Genomic DNA, 7,463 nt, shown 5'->3' on the forward strand with positions numbered 1-7,463 from the left:
TAGCCCTGGCTGTCCTGGAACTTACTTTGTAGACCAGGCTGGCCTTGAACTCAGAAATCTGCCTGTCTCTGCTTCCCAAGTGCTGTGATTACATGCATGGCTGTTAGTAAGATTCTTATGTTTGCCTTTTACCATCTGGTAATCTCTGGTGTTAATGTTCTAGCTGTTCCTGTCTGGAGCTCGATCCTCCTGTGATTCTGTTAGCCTCTGTCAGCACTCCTATGAGTCCAACTCTCACCTGAGTCCCAGTGGTCAGAGCACTCTCTACAGGCAAGCTCTCCTCTTGCATGGTAGATGTCCAGAAATCTGGAGCTCTGATCCACCTTCTGAGTCCTGGCGTCAGAGCCCTCCCTGTAGGCCAACTCTCCTCTGGCAAGGAAGGTTCTCAGGGTTCTGGATCTCAGCTCCTCCTCCTGGCTGAGGACGAGGTCCTGCGTGTGCTAGGGGTCCTGTGGTGTGGAGAGTCCTCTGGGACCCTCAGCTGGGTTCACATGGAAGATAGTGGCACTGGCCCCTACTGGAACAGATCCCAGCCTCTAGTCGGGTGGGTTTCCTTTGTCCCTGTTCCTTCTGGCACAAGACCCTCCTCGATTCTTTGGAGCTGATGTTGTGTGAGCTGATGTTGTGTTCCACTCACCAATGATCCTGAGGTAATCCCAAGGTCCTGTGGCATGGAGAGTCCTCTGGGGTTCTTGGCAGGCTCTGCTGGGTTCAGGCGAAAGATGGCCCATATGTTTTTCTTTCAAGTAAATTTTTATTGGAACCATTGTAACCTCACACTCTGTTATGAGAAATAATCTAAGTAGATCTTGTAAATCTTTTATCCAATTTCCAGTGAAGGTAATTATAGTTTTATACCACCACACCTGAAAGTTATCACACATCTTAAGTCTAGTTGGGAAATTTGATGTGAATGACTACTTTGTGACAAATCGGTATTGGAGAAGAAGACCTTGTTGGCACTCTTTGTAACTTGGATGTCTGCATATAAATGCAAATTGAACCATATTTATCACCTTGTACAAAGCTCAAGTTCAAGTGGATCAAGGATCTCAACATAAAACCAGATACATTCAACCTAATAGAAGAAAAAGTAGGGAAGAGCCTTGAATACATTAGTACAGGAGACAACTTCCTGAACAGAACACCCATTTCTCAGGCTCTAAGATCAACAATTGATAAATGGGACCTCATGAAACTGAAAAGGTTTTGTAAGGCAAAGGACACTGTCTATAGGATAAAATGGTAGCCTACAGATTGGGAAAAGATCTTCACCAACTCTACATCTGACACAGGGCTGATATCCAAAATATATAAAGAACTCAAGAAATTAGCCGTGGATTTTGAACCACTACTATCCTATGGCTTGAACTTTTATTCTATGTAGTTGTTGCACTCCTGCCAAAGAGCTAGGGCCATCTATAGTTTAGTCTTCATCACTTGGGAAAATCAAAATGGAAACAAACTACAAACATATAAAACAACATAAACCCTTGGCTACCATATATTTTTCCTTCACGGAACTGAAAACTCTGAAGTTCAATAGACTTTCCAAAGACCTACTCCTTTCCACTGGGTATTTAATTTTGAACAGGAATAGCATTGAGCAGTTTACAGATCTCAGTGATCTACTTGATTCCTCCTATTCCAACACACTCAGGTGATATATTAACCATCCCAAAATATACAGACTGCATGGAGAGTGTCTGGAGCAAGAATCTGGCACACAGACTGCAAAGTGAATAATGGTGAGAAGTAACTGTTGGAACTTAAGAGAAAGTCATAGGCACAATGTTGTGTACTGTGTAAAGGTTATCCTTGTATTATTCAATTGCTGATTTCTGTGCCCCCATATCTGGTTGCAATCCTTATTGTGAGAATTTCCTGTCTGGATGTGGTGTAAACACTGCTCCCCAATTATTCCCTGATGGGTCAATAAAGCTAGCTGATCAGCCAATGACTGGGAAGGGGAGAGAATAGTGTTGGACTTCCTTCCATCCAGGGAAGGGGCAGAAGAAAGAGGAAAGTGGGGATATGCAATGGAGAGAGAGACCAGGAGATACCATGAGAAAACATCTGGATACCAGAGAGACAGATCAATACTAAAATGCAAATCTCACTGGGATTTTGACATAGAGGTAGTCAGATTAGTTTAGAAGATTAAGAGTACTACTGCCCAGCTATTATGCCCTTATAGCTCATTAAATATAATAGTCCATTAAGAGGAACACAGCAAAAGACACTTACTAAAAAACCCGTAATAGAAGTAAGCTCACAAAATTGTATTACTGCTGACACAGTAGCTTTAAAAAATTCTTTGTTGATTGAAATGTATTTTGATCATATTTTCCAACTCATTACAGATCCACCCCCACTTCTATTCCAATCAAATTTCAAATTGTCTCTCTTTTTTAAAACCCATTGAGTCCAGATTTGTTGCCCAAATACTTTTGGATGTGGAGCCCTCCACAGAGTGTGGTTGACCTACCAGGGTTCACACCCTCCAAAGAAACTGATTCTCCCAGCAGCTATCAATTGCCCATTGTCAATGGTTCTTTTATCTAGTTACAGGACTTCCCTGCTTCATGCTTGGATTTTTGTGTAGCTTGATCATTCATACATCTTCTGCATGCTGTGACAATTGCTGTGAGTGTATGTGTGCAATTGCCTTGTTGTCATCAGAAAACACTGTTTTCTAATAGTTATCCATCACTACTGGCACTTACAATATTTCCCCTTCTCTTCCATACAGATTCCTAAGCTTTGGGGAGAGGAGTGTTATATAGATGTCTCATTTAGGGCTGAATATTCTTCTATAGCCTTTAATTTTTTTGTTCTTTAATCAGTTGTGTCTCTATGTTAATTGATGTGATGGTTTGAATGAGAATAACCTCCATAGGCTCATATATTTGAATGTGTGGTCCTCAATTGGTTGAACTCTTTGGGAAAGATTAGGAGGTGTAGCCTTCCTGGAGGAACTGTCACTGGGCATGGACTTTGAGGTTTCAAAGACTAACATTACCAGTGTTCTTTCTGCTGTCTCCTTGTAGATCAAGACATGAGCTCTTAGGCTATTCCTGATACTATGCTTTTGGTCTACCATCATAGACTGTAACCCTCTGAAACCATAAACCCAATTTAACACTCTTTGGTCATGATATTTTTTTCAGAGCAATAGAAAACTAACCAAGACAATTGCCAACTACTACAAGAAGTGTTTAAAGATGTACTAATCTATGAATATAATGGTAAGTCATTGAAAATTGTCTTAATACTATTCCTATTTGGAAGAATAATAGTAGTAGTAGACTCTCCCTTAGGGCCTATGGCCTGTTTGGCCACACATGCTGAGCCCTGATAATGACATCATCAGATATAGGTTCCATTTCATGAAACAGACCTTAAATCTAATCAGAAAGTGGCTACTTCAGTAAAATTCAAGCAACTATTGCACCAATGAGCATATCTCACTAGGGCAGTCATTATTGTAGATGTCAAGACTCACAACTGTTTACAGTAAGATCGTTATGTTTCTCTGCCTGTAGCATGAAATAGCACTTTTCAGCACATGAAAGCTAGCCAGTACAGATGAATCACTGAAGTGAATATGAGTTTCATTTATTCAAGATTTGTGTGTTTTTGTTGTGTTTTTTTTTTCAGCAAAAAGATCTAACCATTAAATTCTGGAGGACAATTAAGAATATTGGCAATAATTTGTAATATTTGGAAGTCTGTGGGACTCCACTATACAATAAATGTAACCCATTCCAGGCACTGGGCTTTTTATTTGTAACTCTGTGGTTGCCATTTCATTATAGGGTAAGTACAGTTTGAGGACAGCCAAAGATCTCTCTCTCTCTCTCTCTCTCTCTCTCTCTCTCTCTCTCTCCCTCCCTCCCTCCCCCTCTCCCTTGCTCTCTTTCTATCTGACTTATATGCTTCTGCAGTAGTAGGTTCTGTATGGCTTTTTTCAAATGGGCTTTAGCATTAGTTATCCTTTCCCATACTCTGTTCTCTACTTACCCTACTATTTTAACACTGCTTAATCCTTCTTGTTCCATTATCCCCTTTCTCCTCTATACCACTGTATTCTATCTCCTGTCTTTGAAAGATTTCCCCTCCTTCTCCTTACTAGTTTCATAACCTTTACAAGTATTCCAAATGAAATACACATACCTAAAGGTGCAAGGCTACCATCCACTTATGAGAGAAATAAAGTGATGTTTGTCTTTCTTTGTCTGGATTATCTCACTCAGGATGATTATTTCCACGTCCATTTTGTTTTTACTTTCACATTTCATAATTTAAGTTTCTTTTTTTTAAAAATATTTATTTATTTATTATATGTATGTACACTGTAACTGTCTTCAGATACGCCAGAAGAGGGCATCAGATTTCATTACAGATGGTTGTGAGCCACCATGTGGTTGCTGGGATTTGAACTCAGGACCTTTGGAAGAGCAGTCAGTGCTCTTAACCACTGAGCCATCTCACCAGCCCCATAATTTAAGTTTCTTAACGGATGAATAATATTCCATTGTGTAAACATACCACATTCTCATTATCCATTCAACAGCTGACTGACATCAGTTTTGTTTCCATATGACGGCTATTGTGACTAGGACATCAATGAGCATGGATGAGAAATTATCTCTGTAGTATATTCTTTGGCTATACAGCTAAGGGTGGTGTATCTAGATCATATGGTAAATCCAATTTTAGTTTTGGCAGAACCTCCAGTCTGATTTCCATAGTGGCTCCATTAGTTTATATATCCATCAGCAGGGAATAAATGTTCCCATTTCTCCATAGTCATACCTAAGCAGTAACTCTTCTTCTCCCACAGCTCAGTGCCAGTTTTATACAAGATGATGTTGTAATCGCCAACTGCAACTAACTAGTGATCCCAGGAATCTGTTAGCCTCCAATATTAGAAAACTACAAAAGAAGTTGCTTTGATATACCATTTTTAATTGTTGTTCTCTTTTCTTGGGTTTTTCTTTACCCCCATTTGCTATGTTTTTACTCTTATTTGTTTTTCAAAACACCTTATAGGGCTTTTTTGTGGTGATGGGTGTTGAACTCGGGTTTATGTGCTTGCTAGGCAGTACTACACTGAGTTAACTCCCTAGCTCCCGGTTTTATTTCTTATATCTATTCTTATATTTATATACTTTTACTTATATGTTTTGATACGCATTTCATATATTATAATTTTACTTATATATTTTCAGTTATTTATCTCTTGCTTTCTCCCTCCATTTTCTTTATGCTTGTATCTTTTTTTTAGATATTAAAAATCTATTTAATCTTGATTCTTGTTTATTCTTTTCCTTTTTCCACACCCTTCAATTATTTTATTTAATTATTATTTTTGGGTTTAGTCCAAGTAATTTTAACTTCAGAGCTCACTCTACATTATTTTCTCCGCGAGTCATATAATACTTGACTTAAATTAATTTAAAGCACATTTCTCTATCTAGTTTGTTTTGGTGTTACAGATGCTATAGAAATTCATTTTCTCCTGTACTGAGATTGCATCTTCTGGTGAAGGCCTAAAACTACAACACATCTAAATAACAATGGGAGAGCTAGGCATCCCATCAGGTGCACAAACTGCAATACTGAACACATAACATGATAAACCAAGGAGCACTACTCCTCCAAGAGACAGCGATTCTTCAACTACCAAAGATACCAAAACAGATAAAATGCTGGACAAAAATTCAAATATTTATTTGTAAAAAGGACCCATGATTTCAAAGAAGATATAAGCATGAAGATAAATGAAATCAGCAAGTGAATTCAGAAACTTTGTTAGTAACTGATCAGTATGGGTGAGAAATAGAGATGTTAAAAATGCAAAAAAAAAAAAAAACCCCACCCCACATCAAATTAATATCAATGAACTAAACTAAGCAGCAGAGAAAATATCAGGTCGAAGAATGAGTAGAGGAAATGTAATATAGAGGTGTCCATTGAAACCTTAGAAATGATCAAGAGATAAACCTAAAAATCCATCGGGCAGGAAAAGGAACTCAAAAAAAAAAAAAAAAAAAAAAAAAAAAAAAAAAAAAACCCCCGGGGGGAAAAAACTAAAAAAAAAAAAAAAAAAAAAAAAAAAAACCACTAAAGGCACAGAAAATCTATTCAATAAAATTACAGCAGAAGAATATGAAATTTAGGAAAACTCCCAAAAGAGACATCTAAAACCACAAGCAAACATTACCAGAAACCTCTCTATAACATAGTATAGTCAAGGGAGCCAGACTGCAAAACAACAAAAACAATGCTAAAAGTTGCAATACAAAAATATTTTAACTCACTTAAAGAAATAAATGCACTGGAAGAACATCAGACCTCTCAACAGAAACCCTAAAGGGCAGGAAAGCAGGAACTGCTAACCAGAATAGCTGTATCCAGTGACATTTTCTTTTTTTTTTAATTGATGGAGAAAAAAAGACACTCCAGAACAAGCTTAAGCCAAAGAAAATCATAACCAGTAAGCCAGAATTGCAGGAGATACTTAATGGAATCCTAAACAAGACAGATCAACAGTTGAGGCCATGAAAAAGCAGAAAAGAATCAATTTTATAAGCAGACTAGATGAACCAAGTAGAATAGGAAAGAATAAATTATGTACAACTTAGCAAACCACCAAGTACTACTGTGGAGAAAGAAAAAAAAACACACACACAAGCAATATCCCTTAACTAGAAAAAAGCAGAAAATTACCAAAATGAGCAAACCTTTTTCAATAGTAATTTTAAATATAACTGAACTTAATTCTACAATTACAAGTTGCAATCAAGCTGATTGAATTAGAATACAAGGCTGGGTTGTTATCTTCAAGAAATGTGCCTCAGTAGCAAACACACATACAGAATGTTAAATGGTAGAAATCAACTTGTTAAGAAGATGGAAACTGAGAATTAGTAAGCATGGTTATTTTTATATCAGATGGAGCTAACTTCAAGGCAAATTTAGTCAGAAAAGTTAAAGGCTACTACATATAAAATAAAGGGAACAATCTATCAAAAAAGCACTTATAAATGCATAAGTGTTAAACTATGGTGCTCCCAGTTTCATAAGATAAACACTGTGGACATAGAAGTTGAGACAGACAGACAAATATGTCCCCATACAAAACCAGTCAGTTATCAATAGATAAGTCATGGGGACTAAAGTTCTACAAAGAAACTCCTAAATTAAGCTGTGCCATGGCTCAAATGGACTTAGACATCTACAGAGTTTTTCACCCAACACATAGAGAGTATTTATCTTTCTTTATCAGTAGCCCGTGAAGCTTTCCCTAAAATAAAGGGTATTTTGTGTCATAAAGGAAGTCTTAAAGAGAATGAAATCCGAAATGGATGCTCACAGCCAGCTACTGGATGGAACACAGGGTCCCCAATGGAGGAACTAGAGAAAGTACCCAAGTACCTGAAGGGGGCTGCAACCCT

At 37.6% G+C, this 7,463-nt stretch overlaps 1 long non-coding RNA gene across 2 annotated transcripts in view; it reads left to right on the forward strand.

Annotated features, from left to right (window-relative positions):
* LOC115063154 overlaps positions 1-7,463 on the forward strand; it is a 65,889-nt gene that overhangs the window by 21,352 nt on the left and 37,074 nt on the right. Inside the window, exons 3-5 of one of the 2 annotated variants that reach the window (XR_003843054.1) lie at positions 3,171-3,248; positions 3,661-3,819; positions 4,847-5,134. This is a non-coding gene — a long non-coding RNA (uncharacterized LOC115063154). Of the gene's footprint in view, positions 1-3,170; positions 3,249-3,660; positions 3,820-4,846; positions 5,135-7,463 lie in introns of those variants that run through there. The other variant, XR_003843053.1, reaches the window with a different exon arrangement.

This window comes from Mus pahari, chromosome X, assembly GCF_900095145.1.
Source record: "Mus pahari chromosome X, PAHARI_EIJ_v1.1, whole genome shotgun sequence".
Lineage (NCBI taxonomy): Eukaryota > Metazoa > Chordata > Mammalia > Rodentia > Muridae > Mus > Mus pahari.